Source organism: Bos javanicus, chromosome 9 (assembly GCF_032452875.1).
Source record: "Bos javanicus breed banteng chromosome 9, ARS-OSU_banteng_1.0, whole genome shotgun sequence".
Lineage (NCBI taxonomy): Eukaryota > Metazoa > Chordata > Mammalia > Artiodactyla > Bovidae > Bos > Bos javanicus.
In genome coordinates this window covers 24,335,995-24,356,240 of record NC_083876.1, presented here as the reverse complement: position 1 = coordinate 24,356,240, position 20,246 = coordinate 24,335,995, and positions in this window count along the sequence as shown.

The window sequence follows — 20,246 nt, the reverse complement described above, 5'->3', positions numbered from 1 at the left end:
CAGAAATTTCTTGTGCTTCCTTCAGAGGAAGAAGGCAGGCCTGAGTTGAAGTGAGGTCTCCAAGGTGATGCTTCAAGGTTCACCAACACAGAGGCTCTCCATCCAGGGGAGTCTTTTCTATTAACAAGTGCCTCCTACACGGGGTCCTGGTTCTCATGGGTATTTACCAATTATTTACCTATGTGAGGGCAAGCACAGCGTATTGCATGCAAAGACTGGATGGCTTGCACAGGAAGTTAACACCAACATTCGCATTAATTTATAATTATCATATTTCACTTAACAGGTAAGTTCCCTAGTCCACTTCCCCATCACCCCAGTCGCACCTAATTGCCTAACCACACTAAGTCTGTTCCCTGAATATTCCCAATTATTTGCCCTCAGTTGCATTGTTTGTTCTCAGAGTGATCCGCTCAAACTCAATCTCATCCTTTCATCTCTCAACTTTTACAGGCTAGAGTTGTTCTTTATGGTGATTTGGCCTTTCAAAAGTTTCTCTCTGGTTTCCCTGGTGGCTTAGTGGTAAAGAATCTGCCTGCCAATGCAGGAGACATGGGTTCAATCCCTGATCCAGGAAGATCCCGCATGCAGCAGAGCAACTAAGCCCATGAGCCACAACTATTGAGCTTGCACTCTAGAGCCCAGGAGTCGCAACTACGGAGCCCATGCGCTGCCACTACTGAAGTCCAAGCACCTAGAGCCCATGGCGCACAGGAGAAACCATTACAAGGAGAAGCCTGTGCACCGCAACCAGAATGTAGCCCCCCGGTCACCAACTAGAGAAGAGCCCGAGCAGCAATGAAGACCAAGCACAGCCAAAAAGAAATTTTAAAAATTATATTAAAAAAATTCCTCTCATCCCTTAATATTTATAAAACCCTTGCAGATTTCAACCACAGGAAATAGCTGGTAATCCTGATAGTGTGTATACATACAAACCCAGAAATACTTGGCAGTGAGCAGTTTTAAGAACATGAAATACCAAATCTTAAAAGGGTACATTTCCCTTTTTGTTTCCTGTGGCTACTGTAGCAAACTATGACAGACTTGGTGGTTTCGATCAATGAAAATGGATTCTGTCACAGTTCTAGGAGCCAGAGTGCCAACATCAGTGTCACTGGGCAAAGATCAAAGGCTCATCAGCTCTGCCTTCCCTCTGAAGGCTCTGGGGGAGAATTGGTCCCTGGCTTCTCCCAGTTTCTGGTGGTGCTGTGTATGTTTCTTCTTCTGTGTGTGTATCTCCCATGTATATATCTTCTTCTTTATTATCTGCATCAAACCCTGCTCTGCCTCTCTCTTATAAGATATTACATTTAGGGTCCATCCTGATTATTCAGGATAATCTCCCTAACTCAAAATTCTCAACTGAATCACATCTATTGTACATAGACCTTTTCTTTCCCTTTATAAGGCAACACTTACAAGTTTCAGAGACCAGGAACTGATATCTTTGGGGGGCATTATTCAGCTTACCCCACCCTCCAATGACCCCCCCATTCTGGGTGCTTTATATAAATATCAGGGGATCATTTTGCTACTATTACTCTATAAATGGAGGAGGAAATGGCAACCCACTCCAGTATTCTTGCCTGGAAAATTCCATGGACAAAGGAGCCTGGTGGGCTATAGTCCATGATATTGCAAAGAGTTGGGCATGACTGAATGATTGAACACGCAAGCACTCTGTAAATACCATTCTTATTATAATGAATTGTATTTAAATATGTTTATATACTCAGGTGTAAGAGCCAAGCTCATCCATTACGTATGGGGAAAGGGCTAATCAGATAGATGAAGTCATTTCTAGTACTACTTAGACAAAACAAACATGCAAATTTTAAAAAAAAGAAAAACTCAGAAACCAAAGCAGTCTTCCAGTAACTGAGGAAAAACTTCAGAGTACCTTTGCCTCAATCATGGGCATATTAGGTCACCATAGAGAAGAGTATTTAAGCCATCCCCTAGAGTAGTTTTAAGATGGTACTAAGGGAAACCATCTAAGAAGTAAGTCATAAGCGCCCAGGCAAAGTTGTGAGGGCCCTTAGGGGCCATCTGACTCAAACTGGAGAATGAGATGAGTCAAGTTCATGAGCCCAGTGGCAGGACTGCCAACACAACTCTAGAAACTATTTTCTTCTTTGATTGCACTCTTTTTATATCTCCTGAACTATCTATGCTTTCCCCATTTGGCTATTCCTATACCCTATTATTCAGTCCACAAATATTGATTGAATGCCCAATATATGCCAGGCACAGCATATGTCCCCACAATGCAACCCTTAACAAAACAGACCCAGTCTCTATCCTTCTTGCACTCACAGTCTGTAAGTGTAGCTCCTTGGTGCACAGTAGCAGGAAATCCCTGCCTTATGTCTGTGAAGAGAAGCCCAGGGCCAGTGGCTTAACAGGAGTACATCATGAAGGTGGGAGGGCTTCCCCGAGACGTAGGTTTGATCTCTGGATGGGGAAGAGCCCCCGGAGAAGGAAATAGCAACCCACTCCAGTATTCTTACCAGGATAATCCCATTGACAGAGGAGCCTGGTGGGCTAGGGTCCATAGGGTTCTGAAAGAGTCAGACACGACTGAACACACACACACACATGAAGCTGGAATGGGACTAAATTGAATGTGAAACTGAAGGAAGCAGAGACAGAGAAACTCAATAAGCTGTGCTTCTTCATTTGGAGACTCCCCTTCCAGGGAAAACCCACAGTGTTCCGGAATTTTATTTTAATAAGAAAGTCCGAATTGATATAGAGCAAAGGGCTTCAGAGCCCTTGGAGAAGTGAGAGAGCAATGGGATGAGCCCCCTCAAGCGCCTTCTTCAAACAGAGCAGCTCTGTTTTCATCTGGTTTACATCTTAGGCGTTTAAACAAAGGGTTCTGCAACCAGAACAATGAAGATTGAAAACTCCTGCTTCGAGGAGCAGGCCCCACAGTGACCAACGAACTCCTCCTGCATTGCGGCATGCATGGGAAACAGCTCAAAACGTATGCACCAGGAATGGTGGGTCAGGCATTGGCTTTTCTTAAGAAGTGTATGCTATTTAACCAGTGACAGGAACCAGTGTAGATGACGATAACCTGACTTTTCCTGGTGTTTCATTTTCCCTTTATGTGACGGGAAAAATAACCAGGAAGGGAATGAAAAAAGGCAAATTTGTTCTCACAGTGCTTGCCACCTATCAAGTGATAATTTCCCTGCTCATGTTCCAAACATTCTCCATCTTATTTGAAGCACTTTACATCTTTATGAATTTCTGAAGAGTTGGATCTTGGAATTACATGAGTTACTTTTTTAAAAAGGAATTGAGTTAATATCTGAAAGTTTGATGAAAACTTCCCCTTATTGATTATAGATGTATCTTTTTTATTACCTTATGAATTTTTAGAAAGATGTGTGCATGCTAAGTCACTTCAGTCTTGTCCGACTCTGCAACCCTATGGCCTGTTGCCTGCCAGGTTCCTCTGTCCATGGGATTTAGAAAGATGAGTGAAACTCATATTTCACAGACTACACGAAGAGGTTAGTGAGATAAGTGATAATAACAACAGTAATCATCAGTTTGATCTGGTTCTCCTTCTGCCTGATCTGCTGCTGCTGCTGCTAAGTAGCTTCAGTCGTGTTCGACTCTGTTCGACCCCATAGACGGCAGCCCACCAGGCTCCCCGTCCCTGGGATTCTCCAGGCAAGAACACTGGAGTGGGTTGCCATTTCCTTCTCCAATGCATGAAAGTGAAAAGTGAAAGTTAAGTCACTCAGTCATATCCAACTCCTAGCGACCCCATGGACTGCAGCCTACCAGGCCCCTCCGTCCATGGGATTTTCCAGGCAAGAGTACTGGACTGGGGTGCCATTGCCTTCTCCATCTGCCTGATCTAGCCTTCAAAAAATTCTTCCCAAATGGTTCTGAGTTTTCTTAGGTGGAATCTTACACTTGGCACCTAATATTATCAGGCCCTTTCATTCTTGCTTGCAGTCACAATTTCTTTAGTCACCTTTAATGTCAAAAGTGGCATCATATCATAATAACCACAGTTACTTAAAATGAACTGGTTTAGAGTTCTAGCACTTTAACGAGTCAAATCTCAGTTGTGCCAGAATCTGAAGGCACCCTGCCGACAGAAGCGAAGATAGTTCAGAGATGTCTGTAAGCTCCAAGGGCCAGATGGGACAGTGGGTTCAGGGTTGCATAAATAGACAAGCACTAAGAACCAGGCTGATGAACTCTCCTTCACAATATCTGAGCTCCACCTGCTCCAGTGTTTCAGAATGCAAATATAACCTGGGGACAGATGTAGACTGTATTGAGAATATTGTCTCTACCTCCATAGGAATCGTGTTCAGGTAGACAATAAAGTTTTATGTTCTAATCACCCAAATTCATTAACTGATAACTCTTTCCCTTTATGTAAAATGATTAATCATGCTCAATTAATTATTCATTAAATCTAAATATTAAATTATAATACATTATAATAATAAAGTTAATGTTATCCAAAATCACTTTAAAATACTAATTACTTATATATAACTGAATTTTATGTTTTCCTAGGCTATTCTTTTGGAATAGTTGCTTAACCAATATTCCCCCAAAGATTTTTTCCAATTTTTCAGCATTTGATGCTTTATAAATTGTTTATTAAACCAACTGGGCCCCTACACTTGATATTTTTGGAGAAAGAACTTATATTCTCTTCCTATGAGTCAAGAACACAAACTATGAATGAGGCAGCCATGGAAAGGGGCAAACTCTTAAGTCCAGGGCCTCAGTGAGAAGAGTCTCAGATATGCATGTAACTTGAAAACTGCCCTTTCTTACACCTTCTCCTATTTTACTCAAAGAAGTTCTTGCAAATCCCTTTATGTATAACTCTAAATTAGATCTTCATTTGCTAAGTTTCTGTTAGAGAACTTAAAATTGTATTACTATTTAATGGAACTAGGACAGCACCCTTCCACCACTCCAACAATCATGGTACCTGAAAATTTCAGCCAGGGAGGGGAGAATAAGCAAAAGAGTATTGTTTTAAGAGAACAATAGATCTTCTTATAGGTTCACTGGAGACACAAGCAACAAAGCAACTACTGGAAAGTCTGGTAAGTCTTGGCCTGCATCTGGAATTGATAGGAGGAAATGACTTAGGACAATTATTTGTCTTCTGTGAACTCAAAAAGTCAGCCTGTTGAGCACTGTATATTTTTTTTCCTAAGAATATTTGTTCTTCAACATAGTATAGTCTTTCTTGTACACAGATGTACACAATGGATGAATAGAGCAAGGCCCATGGTTTCAATGTTCTCACCCTCCAAAACTGAATTATACCAAGATGCTGCTAATTACACAATAGTTCTAAATGAAAGCTCACAGCAACAAAACTCACAGTGGGGGGTTTTAATGGATAGTATTGAATAATTGAATCTTTAGCCCCTGAAGAGGTCCTCAGCTTTTAAAGTTAAAGGCAACCAGGCCTGGCATGGGAGGGAGCCATATAATTAATACAGAGAAAAAAATAGTACTAGGAACCAAAATAATTTCCTCTTTACCACATTTCCTCCCCTACACATATTTTGTACATTTATTACCAAAGAGCATTACTTGTTTACCATCTCATCAAGACAAGTATTATTTTCCCCTTTTATAATGTCTGTTTTATAAAAGACATTAAGTAGAATATCAATTGAACACAGACAATTTAGTTCCTTTTTTCTTAACTCTGAATAATTACACTATTACTAGCATTAATAATCATTTATTATTATTATTTAGCTACCATTTTTCACACACCAAGATACTGCAGTAAGACTTATGCATTAAACTAATTTTTCAACAACCTATGTGATACAGTAACACTCCTTCTACAGATACGAAACTCTAGGTTCAGTAGTAAGCACATTGGCTAAGGTTATACAGACAATAAGTGCTGAAGAGGAATTCAAAGATAGGGCTTTCTAAATCTTTTATGATATGGGGGATTTCCACTAAATGGTTGTTGTTGGTGGTGGTATTCAGTCACCAAGTTGTGTCTGACTCTTCACAACCCCACAGACTGCAGCACGCCAGGCTTCCCTCCCTCATCATCTCTAGGAGTTTGCCCAAGTTCATATCCATTGAATTAATGATGCCATCCAACCATTTCATCCGTTGTCACCCTCTTCTTCTGCCTTCAGTTTCTCCCAGCATCAGAATCTTTTCCAAAGTCGACTCTGCATCAGATGGCCAAAGTATTCAGTTTCAGCAGTGGTCCTTCCAAGGTTGACTTCCTTTAGGATTAATTGGTTTGATCCCTTTACTGTCCAAGGGACTCTCAAGAGTCTTCTCCAGCACCACAGTTTGAAAGCATCAATTCTTCAGTGCTCTGCCTTTTTTATGGTCCAGCTCTCTCAGCCATACATGACTAATGGAAAGACCATTGCCTTAACTTTATGGACCTTTGTCAGCAAAGTGATGTCTTTGCTTTTTAAGACACTGTCTAGGTTTGTCATAGCTTTCCGGCCAAGAAGTAATCGTCTTCTAATTTCATGGCTGAAAGAAAGTGAAAGTGAAACTACTCAGTCATGTCCAGCTCTTTGCAACCCCATGGACTGTAGCCTACCAGGCTCCTCCATCCATGGGATTTTTCCAAGCAAGAGTATTGGAGTGGGTTGCCATTTCCTTCTCCAGGGGATCTTCCCAAACCAGGGATCGAACCCAGGTCTCCCATATTGTAGGCAGACGCCTTACTGTCTGAGCCACTAGGGAAGTCCAATCTCATGGCTAAGTACCACTAAATTGTACTTACCTCTCAAATGCATTCTCTCTCCCCTCGTTGGACTGGAATTGTAAGAAATGCTCAAAGCCCTTAACAGATTCTGGGTCTAGATTTCCTGTTAAGATCTTAAGTTCCTCAATAAGATTAATTGTCCCCTTTTATAATGAGGGCCTGATGTCTCAGGCAAATAATAAAGAGTCATATTTTCTTTCACATACAATCTCTTTGGGCAAAAAGGCAAAGTGCCTTTACACTGCTTCCTGGCTATTGAGGCAAACACTGGGGCAGTTCTAAATCTAACCTGCTTTTCAGGTTTGGCTTTGGGGGGTGAAACAAATCTTTGTGATGCTAATTATCTCAAATATTACCAGACATTTGCATCTCTGGCTGCCACACACCAAATATCAATGGTGCCACAAGGCCCCCCACACAAATACAAACCCCACTAGGGGTGATACTGCCCCTAGTTAAGAACCACTGAGTGCATGGCTTGCAATGTTCTGCAGTCAGCAAGCAGCTGCTATATAGATGCAAAAATGAGTCCTGGACTTTCCCTGCAGGGTTACAGCATTTTGATCCTAGTCCAAGAATGTTAGGAGCAGATCACATGCTGCCATAGGCAGATTTGTACTAAGCCACTGCTCTAGGACAAAACTGTATTAGATCAAGTGTGCGGGGAATGCTAGGGAGGCAGATCAGAACGCATGGAAGAGAAAAGTTGGTCAGTCGCCATCCTGAGTCATCATCATGAGTAGGAAGGAAAGGAAAGAGAAAACACATTAGGAGATGCATGTCTCCAGTTCACTGGAAGTAAAGAGCAGTAGTAAAGCCTGGTTTAGTCTCCATCTGACTGGGTGCCAGCTTCCCACACACTACTGGCTCATGACATGAAAATTCTCTGTCTGGAACCCCTTCTGCCTTTACAATCACTCCTCAATCACCTAGTAACTACTTTTAGGCCCCATGGAAGACAGGCCAACTGTCTACTCTCATGTCTGCTGTAACTTATTCTGGAAATATGTCACTCTGAAGACTAAAAAGCTTGTTGCCCCGTTCAGCACATTTTGAATTGTATTTTTGTAAGAGGATGTTTGGGCAATGACACACAAATTACATGCACAAAGCCAAATTAATTATTTGCAGATATGTAGCATAATTATATGGGTTTATGCTATCCATCTGTGAACCTTAGTCTCCCCTGCTGCAAGTACTGCTTACAATAAAAAAGGGTTTAATAGCTTTAAGAAGAATTTATTGTGCTTACATTTGCACGAGAGTTAAGTCTTCATTACTGGATGGCATTCTTGGGATCCTGTGGGTGGAGAGGACCTTGATGAGCCAAGTGGTCCATTTTCCAGCATTCAAGAAAAATCGCTGTTAAACAAATTTGGAAAGACAGTATTGAGGAATTGTCACAGCCCCTTGGATGAAACATTTCATTATTTAGTATCTTTTATCCTCAAGAAATGTTTTTATTATTGTATCTACATTTCCTATGGAAATTTACACTATCCCCACTCATCTGGTGCTCACTGGCTCCACAAAATGCCCAGTTGTGTCCTCTATGTTAAATCACATTGCAACTGAGAATTGTTATGGAGTGATTTCTACTTACTCTTTGCTGCTGCTGCTAAGTTGCTTCAGTCGTGTCCGACTCTGTGCAACCCCATAGATGGCCTCCTACCAGGCTCCTCTGTCCCTGGGATTCTCCAGGCAAGAACACTGAAGTGGCTTGCCATTTCCTTCTCCAATGCATGAAAGTGAAAAGTGAAAAGTGAAAGTGAAGCCGCTCAGTCCTATCTGACTCTTAGCGACCCCATGGACTGCAGCCTACCAGGCTCCTCTGTCCATGGGATTTTCCACGCAAGAGTACTGGAGTGGGGTGCCACTGCCTTCTCTACTTCCTCTTTAGATTGACTAATAGTACAATTAGCCTTTCCTCATAGGTCTTGTTTTATAAAGCATCATAATTTTCAGTCCATCCCATACAAATTTGCCATACTCGTTTTTAACAGTGAAGACAATCAGACACAAGGTTGGTCAGTGCATGATTGCACAGTAATGAGAAGATCATTTCAGAGGTCCTTTTATGCATTTTTCTTTATTTGTATTGGTATCATGTCAGCTTTTAAGAACATTATGTGACTGACTGTGTATCCTCCAAGCCCAGGTGCCTCATTCTTATGGCACAGTGACATAACAGCTGCTTTGGCAATTGGACAAGATATTGAAAGAGGTTTTAAAAGGAGAATAGAGTGTTTACCTTAGCCTTGGGTGTCAGGGGGTGCTTTGCAGAAGTGCCCTGCAGTTTCATCTTCTGGAATGAGAAGCAACTCTCCAGCAGGAAAGAGAAAGTTACACTTAGAGAGAATATTATATGACAAAAATGGATGGGACCAAAAAACAGATTGGAGGTATTTCATGCATACCAGCATGCTGACACATAAGGTGAAGGGAATGCAGTGAGTGAAGGAGGAAAGGAAATGTGTTGAGTATTGTTTAGGTGCTGAATGCATCACATACATGGTTCCATTTAATCTTCACCATGGTTATATACATGGCTTCCCTGGTGGCTCAGCCAGTAAAAGTGTCTGCCTACAATGCGGGAGACCCGGGTTCAATCCCTGGGTGGGGAAGATCCCTGGAGAAAGAAATGGCAACCCACTCCAGTATTCTTGCCTAGAAAATCCCATGGATGGAGGAGCCTGATAGGGTACAGTCCGTGGGGTCACAAAGAGTCGGACATGACTGAGCGACTTCACTTCACTTCACTTCATGGTTATATACACTGACCAATATTCTACCCATGAAACACCCAAAGTCCAGAAGGCTCATTACTTTGCCCACAGTCAGACAGACAGTGAGTGGCAGAGCCAGGATGAGAACTTGGGACTGGCTTGATGGTAAAGGACATGCTGTATGTTTATCATATTACTCTTATTCCAAAACTAGTAGATCAACAGCAGTCCGATCAGGAGAGCTTTGACTGTACTGCTGTTAATACAAAATTTGTCATTTCTTTACAGACTCAGAGTTGGAAGAGTTTTTCTTATTTTATTATATAGAAAAAAAACGATAGAGATGATTCTTGTGATAGCGTGGATCTGAAATTTAAAGTAATAGAAATGTTAGTCAGAAGCTGTCAGAGGCTAAGGTAACACCCAGTTCAGACCCAGTGAAGACCTAATCTATGGCAGTAGCAGTGAGGATGACATGGAGCAGATAGATTCATGAGCTCCTCCAAAGGTTTTATCTCCAGGGTTTGGTGACTGCTTTGATGTGGAAATGAAGGTCCATGAGGAGTCTGGGATCATTCCCAGGTTACTGACTCGGCAGAGGGTGGGGTGTGGTGAATAATGGTACAATAAATCAAGATAGTAAATGCCAGAAGGAGTAGCCAGTTTGGAAGCAAAAGATGAAGAGTTCAGCTTTGGGACATGTTGAATTTGAAATAAAGATGTCCTGTAGGTAAGGAGTTCTCTGGGATTTGAGTTCATAATTGCTGAGAGTTGGCAGAGAAAAGAAAACTTATCCTGGGGAAAGATATAGAGTCAAGAAAGCATGGACTGAGGAGTAAACCCCAAAAGTCATTAATTTTTTTTTTTTTTTTTTTTTTAGAAGCTGGGTATAGAAGAAGGAATGGGTATCAAAGATTCCAAGGACTGATTTAGGAAGTGGAAAGAAAACCAAGAAGTTTGGTGTCATAGAATCTGAGGCAGGAAAGTATTAAAAATAAATAGTGGTAAGTACAAACACTGCAGAGAAAAAAGTGATATGGAGACTTATGAGAGTCTTATAAGTTTGCACAGTTGTCACATTAGTGGTAAAGACTAATGATGGTGTGTGAGGAACTAATGGGAAGTGAAGAAGTAGAAATGGTGGAATAAAGTGCATTTTAAGAGCTCAGAGTATAATTAGTGACTTGAAAGTGCAGAAATCGTAAGATACATTCATGAAATTAATTTCATTATCTCTTTAAACATCTTCATTGAGGATAATCCTTCCATGCTGGTGCTGGTGCTCAGTCGCTAAGTCTTTGCGACCCCATGCACTGTAGCCCACCAGGCTTCTTCTCTCCATAGGATTCTCCAGGCAAGAATACTGGAGTTGGTGGCCACTTCCTACACCAAGGGATCTTCCTGGCCCAGGGATCAAATCCACATCTCCTGCATCACAAGTGGATTCTTTACTACTGAACCACCAGGAAAGCCCAATCCTTCTCTGCCCCTGGATAAAAATTAGGCAGAATCCATGACTCTGCTTTCAGTTAGTAAAAATTCTCACAGGTATTTCAAGTCACAATTTCAGCCTCATTTCATTAATTAAAACTGTCCAGGCAACATAATAAATGCATTTTCAAGGCTTGTTCAAAAATAAATATTTGTTCTCTTTTCTCCGGGAAGAGAGGCATTTCAGAAAAACACCTCACCTACTCTTTCCCCAACTGCATTCCAAGCGCAGCCTTTGAGACCTTTACTCTTGCCTCATCTCCTGATACCGTGTAAGCTTTCTCAGCTTCTTCATATAAGCCATGGGGTAGTTCCACCATTTGGCACTTAATCTCACCTAACTGGACCTGTTGAGATGCTGACTGTCCTCCCATGCCCAGGTTCATGGAGAAGCCATGCACTGCAAAGCACAAGGTCTGGCTTTCCTAGCAGCTTTCTAGAGGGGCCTAAAAACACAGACTGGGTCAAGGGTCAAAAGTAAGGAAGTTAATGCCTCAGAAGTTGAACTTGAAATGACAAGGGACAAGAGATAAGAAAACAAAACCAGCAGATCAATGTCTCCCCATTACTTCCACTGAGAGAATATTCTAAGGAATGGTGGCTCCACAAAACCTGTGTGGAAGAAGTGACCTGCTCGTGCATGCTCAGTCACTTCAGTGTCGTGTCCGACTCTTTGTGACCCTATGGACTGTAACTCGCTAGGTTCCTCTGTCCATGGGATTTTCCAGGCAAGAATACTGGAGTGGTTGCCATGTCCTCTTCCAGGGGATTTTCTTGACCCAGGGATCAAATCAGCATCTCCTGTGTCTCCTGCATTGCAGGCAGATTCTTTACCGCTGAGCCACTGGGAAGCCCAAGAGGTGCCCTAGGAACAAGCAATTAGCTCTGAGTCCTGGTGAAGCTATTAGCATGCTCAGTGATGTGCCACCTGCTAAAGGCACTTGCTTTTTCCCTGCCTGACTCATTTCCTTTTCCCCTTGACCTTGCCATATTGACATGACATTTTGCTATACAGTCTCAAAATGTAAGCTTTCAACAGGACTTTCTTCAGGGAACCAGTCCAAGATAGAAGTGGTTGTCTTCTCTTTTTTCCACTTAACAGCAGTTTTGTTTTGTTTTGTTTTGTTTTCCCTAAAGTCTTAGGAGCAGGTCTTGACTGGTACTGCTACACCCTGTATGGCTCTATATTCAGTTAACATTGACTCTTTCCCTGGGCATCTTGGAAAGACTCCTGGGTGGACCTTCTGACAACTCCCTTGATCCAGGCAGTGCTTCCTTTTTGGCTGCTCATTGCAAATCCCCCACTACCTGTCTCCAATAACACAACTCACAGCCTCTTTCTGCTGGACAACACCACTATCAGGTCACACTTTCTCAGGTGTGAATCCATCACAAGCTCACAATTTCCCCCAACTTTAGAAAATACACTAATATACACTTACAAATACACTTTTATATTATATATGCATGCATATTATGAATCATTCATATATATATACACATATGTACTCAGTTGATCAGTCATTTCCAGGTCTTCAAGAACCCATGGACTGTAGCCTGCCAGGCTCCTCTGTCCATGGAATTTTCCAGGCAAGAACACTGGAGTGGGATGCCAATGTCTACATCAGGAGACCTTCCCAACCCAGGGATGGAACCCTGGGCTCTTGCCTCTCCTGCTTTGGTAGGCAGATTATTTACCACTGTGCCACCTGAGGAGCCCACATATATGTACACAAACCTGTATATATGCATATCTATATGCATATATACCAGATTCCTTCAGTGGTCCCCTTAAGCCCCTTTTAAAAGATGTAAAGTTAAGAAGTTGCTTTGAAGAGATGTGGATGAACCTAGAAACTGTCATACTGAGTGAAGTCAGTCAGAAAGAGAAAAACAAAGGTTATATATTAGCACATATAAGTGGAGTCTAGAAAAGTGGTATAGATGAACATTTTTGCAAAACAGAAATAGAGACACCGACATAGAGAACAAATGTATGGACACCAAGGCGGGGAGAGGGGGTGGAATGAATTAAGAGATACACAGTTCTTCTGTGTATTCTTGCCACCTCTTCTTAATATCTTCTGCCTCTGTTAGGTCCCTACCATTTCTGTCCTTTATTGAACCCATCTTTGCATGAAATGTTCCCTTGGTATCTCTAATATTTTTGAAGAGATCTCTAGTCTTTCCCATTCTATTGTTTTCCTCTACTTCTTTGCATTGATCACTGAGGAAGGCTTTCTTATCTCTCCTTGCTACTCTTTGGAACTCTGCATTCAAATGGGTATATATTTCCTTTTCCCCTTTGCTTTTCACTTCCCTTCTTTTCACAGCTATTTGTAAGGACTGGAATGGGTGAATTTAACTCAGGGCAAAGGCTAATAGAGTTCTTCCAAGAGAACGCACTGGTCATAGCAAACATCCTCTTCCAGCAACACAAGAGAAGACTGTACACATGGACATCACCAGATGGTCAACACCGAAATCAGATTGATTATATTCTTTACAGCCAAGATGGAGAAGCTCTATACAGTCAGCAAAAACAAGACAGGGAGCTGACTGTGGCTCAGATCATGAACTCCTTATTGCCAAATTCAGACTGAAATTGAAGAAAGTGGAGAAAACCACTAGACCATTCAGTTATGACCTAAATCATACACAAGATTATAAGGCAACTATACTCCCCCCAAAATTAATGAATTAATTACAATGAAGTTGGACCCTCATTCCTCTGGGCAGAGGGAAAGGATGAGATAGGCTCACAACACACAAAAAGTTCTCTTCAAATATCTGTCTCAAAAAACATTCTCCTTTATTTCTTACCCTGGATAATTTTATATTCTTAATATATGAGCTGTTCAAAAAACAAGTAACACATCTTTGATTATCTACTTTGAAATTTTGAAATTTCACATAAAATCTAGTATCTCCTCTGATTTGTTGTCTAGACAAAATCCACTCTTACTGTACAAAAAAGATCTTCATGACCCAGATAATCACAAAGATGTGATCACTCACCTAGAGCCAGACATCCTGGAATGTGAAGTCAAGTGGGCCTTAGAAAGCATCACTACAAACAAAGCCAGTGGAGGTGATGGAATTCCAGTTGAGCTATTACAAATCCTGAAAGATGATGCTGTGAAAGTGCTGCACTCAATATGCCAGCAAGTTTGGAAAACTCAGCAGTGGCCACAAGACTGGAAAAGGTCAGCTTTCATTCCAATCCCAAAGAAAAGCAATGCCAAAGAATGCTCAAACTACCACATAATTGCACTCATTTCACATGCTAGTAAAGTAATCCTCAAAATTCTCCAAGCCAGGCTTCAGCAATACATGAACCGTGAACTTCCAGATGTGCAAGCTGGTTTTAGAAAAGGCATAGACACCAGAGATCAAATTGCCAACATCTGCTCGATCATTGAAAAAGCAAGAGAGTTCCAGAAAAACATCTATTTCTGCTTTATTGACTATGCCAACGCCTTTGGCTGTGTGGATCACAATAAACTGTGGAAAATTCTGAAAGAGATGGAAATACCAGACCACCTGATCTGCCTCTTGAGAAACCTATATGCAGGTCAGGAAGCAACAGTTAGAACTGGACATGGAACAACAGACTGGTTCCAAATAGGAAAAGGAGTACGTCAAGGCTGTATATTGTCACCCTGCTTATTTAACTTATATGCAGACTCCATCATGAGAAACGCTGGGCTGGAGGAAGCACAAGCTGGAATCAAGATTGCCGGGAGAAATATCAATAACCTCAGATAGGCAGATGACACAACCCTTATGGCAGAAAGTGAAGAGGAACTAAAAAGCCTCTTGATGAAAGTGAAAGAGGAGAGTGGAAAAGCTGGCTTAAAGCTCAACATTCAGAAAACGAAGATCATGGCATCTGGTCCCATCACTTCATGGGAAATAGAGGGGGAAACAGTGGAAACAGTGCCAGACTTTATTTTTTGGGGCTCCAAAATCACTGCAGATGGTGATTGCAGCCATGACATTAAAAGATGCTTACTCGTTGGAAGGAAAGTTATGACCAACCTCAGTTCAGTTCAGTTCAGTTGCTCAGTCGTGTCCGACTCTTTGCGACCCCATGAATCGCAGCATGCCAGACCTCCCTGTCCATCACCAACTCCTGGAGTTCACCCAGACCCACGTCCATTGAGTCAGTGATGCCATCCAGCCGTCTCATCCTCTGTCGTCCCCTTCTCCTCCTGCCCCCAATCCCTCCCAGCATCAGAGTCTTTTCCAATGAGTCAACTCTTCACGTGAGGTGGCCAAAGTACTGGAGTTTCAGCTTCAGCATCATTCCCTCCAAAGAAATCCCAGGGCTGATCTCCTTCAGAATGGACTGGTTGGATCTCCTTGCAGTCCAAGGGGCTCTCAAGAGTCTTCTCCAACACCACAGTTCAAAAGCATCAATTCTTTGGCGCTCCTAGACAGCATATTAAAAAGCAGAGCCATTACTTTGCCAACAAAGGTCCATCTAGTCAAGGCTATGGTTTTTCCTGTGGTCATGTATGGATGTGAGAGTTGGACTGTGAAGAAGGCTGAGCGCTGAAGAATTGATGCTTTTGAACTGTGGTGTTGGAGAAGACTCTTGAGAGTCCCTTGGACTGCTAGGAGATCCAACCAGTCCATCCTAAAGGAGGTCAGTCCTGGGTGTTCATTGGAAAGACTGATGTTGAAGCTGAGACTCCAATATTTTGGACACCTGATGCAAAGAGCTGACTCATGGGAAAAGATCCTGATGCTGCGGGGGATTGGGGGCAGGAGGAGAAGGGGACGACAGAGGATGAGACGGCTGGATGGCATCACTGACTCAATGGACGTGGGTCTGGGTGAACTCCAGGAGTTGGTGATGGACAGGGAGGCCTGGCATGCTGTGATTCATGGGGTCGCAAAGAGTCGGACATGACTGAGCGACTGAACTCAACTGAACTGAACTGTCTTTATAATGAAAATGGTGAGAAATAATATATAGCTAAAGAGAGCCAAAGAGTTTAAGTAGTACTTATAAATTTTATTTTATTTTGATGGAAATCTAGAAAGCTTTACTATACAGATTCAAAATGGACTTATCAAAGCAGAAAAGACTTAAAATCTACAGTAACAAAAGTGTATTATTTTCACTTGGTTAGTATTCTTATCCACAGAGTGGAGCTAATAATACCTACTAATATAGAGAGATTGTGAATATTAAATGCAATAAAAATGTTAAAGATGTTAGGTATACCTGGCCTAGAGTAAAAGCATAAAGAATCTGGAATCCATTAAGCTGAAAATTTTTTTTTTAGATTTTTCTAGAATCATGATGTAGATCTCTGTTTTTAACTCTGCTGTGAATCTATAAGTTTTTAGTGTTTCAGTAACCTGGATTAGAGTAAGGTGAGAGGATTTATTCTTTATAAATATGAAATCTCTTTCTTTTCAAGGGGTCTGTGAAATTGACTTTAGTATAAATCTTTGCCTTTTAGTCTCTATAATTTTCAATATCATTCATATATATGTGTGAATTTATATTATATTATATTACATTATATACATGTGAGTGCTAAGTCACTTCATTCATATCTGACTCTTTGCAACCCTATGGACTATAGCCTGCCAGGTTCCTCTGTCCATGAGATTCCCCAAAAAAGAATACTAGAGGAAGCTGCCATTTCCTCCTCCAAGGGATCTTCCCAACCCAGGGGTGGAACCCACCTCTCTTTCATCTCCTGCGTGGGCAGGTGGATTCTTTACCACTAGTACCACCTGGGAAGCATTATTGTATTAGCCTAAATTTTCTCCCTTTTTAGGAACATTGTGATCTTTTATGTGGTTTTATAATAACTGGTGTCTTTGGACTGATTTGACCTAATTGTTTTATTAAACTACAAGAAAGTCATCCAGGACTGCTGATTTCACTTGTCTACTGAGGCAACTTTAATCTTTAACAAATTGATAATAATAGAAAAATTAACAGACACCAAGTGCCTCATATAAGGTACTGTGCTAAGGAGGTTACTTGCATTAATACACCCAAAGATCTTATGAGACAGATAGTTTTACTATCCCCATTCATGGATTTTTTTTTAGTGAGGCTTAGAGAAGTTAAGTTTTCAAAATGATTCTAAGATTTGCCAATATCTTAAAAGCAGCACATTTCCCATAAGGATGAGAGTCTTATTAAGGAGATTGAGAGAAGTGACCTTGTACACTGTGGGCTCTAGCTCTTTGCCCAAATATGGTGGCTTCCCATGGAGCCGCCTCTGCCCTCACTTCGACTCTGCCCACCTCAGAAACACACCTCAATCATAATGAATTACCACAAATAGAGTTTTTGTTGAAGAATTCATGATACAGAAGAATATCTTCCTTGAAAAATTGCATGACATTGGAAGAACAAGATGGCAGAGGAGTAGGTGGATGGAGAGTACATCTCTCTCCACAGATACATCAGGAATACACCTTCAGACACAGAAGTGCCTGCAGAACACCAGCTGAGAGCAGACAGGAGTACCTGGCCAGTGGAAAAGAATAATAGAACAATGCAAAACTCAGTAGGATGAAGATACTAGGGGGAAAAACAGGAGTGTTAGTAGGACTGGACCTGCCCTCAGCAGGTGGGGGAACTGAAGCAGGGGTCCAATCCCCAGAGCGAGGCAATTTTCTGAGCCAGAGGAGAAACATTTAAGGCTGAGAGTGAAAGAGCTGATCTGTCACAGCCTACATGGAATGAGAATCAGACAGTCCTTGCCGCAGCCATACATACCCAGGACAGGAACACTGGTCTCCTAGAAGGTGCAGCGGCTGGGAGCTGGAGTTTAGGGATTGTGGAGCAATCCCAGGGTGAGGGCTGCTGCTGACTGCGGAGAGATGGATTGAGGGGATGTGAGGGATGAGATTGTCGTGGGAAATGCCAGTGGAGGAAAGCCAGGCAGCCGTGGAAGCAAGGCAATACTGCTGAGTCACGCGTTGGGGGTGGAGCCATCACCGTGGCCTCTCTCTCCCCACACACCAGCACGGGCAGCTGAACAATAGAGAGGCTGGCCCATCAAGCGCCTGAAGAACTGAACCACAGAGTAGGAACCTACCCAGTGTGCCCCTTTAAGTGCCTGATGTGCCAATCTACAGAGTAGGACCCCAGCCAGGGGGTCCCCCTCTATGTGCCTGCCACTCGGAAAAACAGAGAAAGACCCCAGGCAAGGGCGCCTGTAAGTGCCTGAAAGGGCAGTTATGGAGAAAGACGGGCCAAAGAGGCCTTCTGATCACCAGCTACAAGAGGCTTGAAAAAAGACTCTGATAGCCGTAATCCCTGCAGCGGAAGCAGTCCATGTTCCTGTGCACTTGGTGCTGCCAGGGTCCCCACAAGCCAAGCAGCTGTGCCACCTTCAAGCTCAACTCTCACTGGGGAACTTCCACAAGCAAAAAAAAGTCTTGCATCTATGCATACAGGGTCACTTCAGTCGTGTCTGATTCTTTGCGACTCTGTAGACTGTGTCTGCCAGGCGTCTCTGTCAGGGAGGGGGGTTCTCCAGGCAAGAATACTGGAGCATGTTGGCCAATACTGGTTGCCATACCCTTCCAGAACACTATATTTCCTTCTGCCCTAGCCACCAATGCCCCTGAGGACCTGGTGCTGCCAGAACCCCTGCAACCCAAGCGGCGGCACCACCTCCACACCTGGTCTTCACTGGGGAAAAGCCAAGCCTCAAGGGCAGCCTCAGGAGCTAAACCCCAGTGGGCGACCAACATGTAGAGGTAGAAATAAAACTACAATTGAAACCCAGGGGCAGTGTGGCTAAGGAAGAAGACCCAAAACCTTCCCACCAGATGTACAAGCTGCAGATGAAATCCACACGCTCAACTACGCAGACTCTGTGCCTCTGTTCCTTTGTTTGCTTTTCCTACTGTTCTTTTCCCCTTGCAGTTAATCTTTAATGTGTATAAATCTTCTTTATCTACCTCTATTTAACTTTGCATATCTATTCTTTCTTTCTTTCCTTTCCTCTCAACATATTTGTTAATTTTATTTTCATTGCTTTATTCCCCAATTGACACCTTGCTTTAGTTTTGTTTTCCAGTTTGCGCTTTAATTAGTTTTGTATATAAAAGGCCATTGAGAGTTCCCACAAAAGAAAACACATTAGTTCTGATAACTGTGGACATTGGAGGCAAGAGTACAGAGGAGTAGGACCAGATTAGAATCTGAGCTGCCCCCAGAGGAGGTCCAGAGATCAGCACAGTGTTAGAGGGCATCCTAGGGAGGGAAGGTGGACTGTGACTCCCAGTGAGGGAAAGGGCTGTGACAGCAGTGACTTGAGAAAAATGTTTATTATTCTTATTTTTTGACTTGTTCTGTAGATTCTTTTGGATTTTTTTTTCTTTTCTTTTTTTTCCTTTTCTTCCCCCTCTGTTGTAGATGTCAATTTTATTGGCACTAAGAAATCCAGTTAAGCTTTGAGCTTTTTCTTTTCCTCAGTCACATTTTCTATTGTTGTCATAAACCTCTGTCTCTACATTGGGTTTTTGCAGTTCTGTGAAAAACTCCTAAAGGAGTTTTCCTTTTTTTCCCTTTTTTTCATTCTTTTCTTCTTCCTTTTCTTTTCTATTTTTTATAATTTTAATTTATAATTTTTTAAACCTATTACATTTTTCTACATTTATTCTTTTGTTTGTCTTTCCAGTAGGAAAGTTAATCTTTAATGTATATAAATCTTCTTCATCTACCTCTATTTAACTTTGCATATCTATTCTTTCTTGTCTTTCTTTCCTTTTCTCTCAACATACTTGTTAGTTTTGTTTTCCTTGCTTTATTCCCCACTTGGCACCTTGCTTTAGTTTTGTTTTCCAGTTTATGCTTAAATTAGTTTTGTTCTCAACTGGTAAATATAATTTTTGATTTCTTTTGTTCACCAGGTCAATCTACTGTACTTTACTTGTGCTGGACTGTTTTCACTTTGCTCATGGGTATATATTCAATTATTTTAATTACTGTTTGCCTAATTTTGTAACTGCCATTTGTCTGGGGTTCTTCTTTGATTTCTTATTTTTGGATATTTGGTTTAATCTCACTTACGGCCATAACAAACCACTTGTGGAAATTTCATTCCTGACCAGAAATCAAACCCTGAGCCTTTGGAGTGGGAGCACAGACTCCAAGATGGTAGACTACCAGAGAACAAATCCTAGGGAGTATCAAATAGTGAGAACTCACACAAAGGAAACCACTTGAATACAAGACCTGGCATCACCCAACCACCAGCAGCATCCTGTGC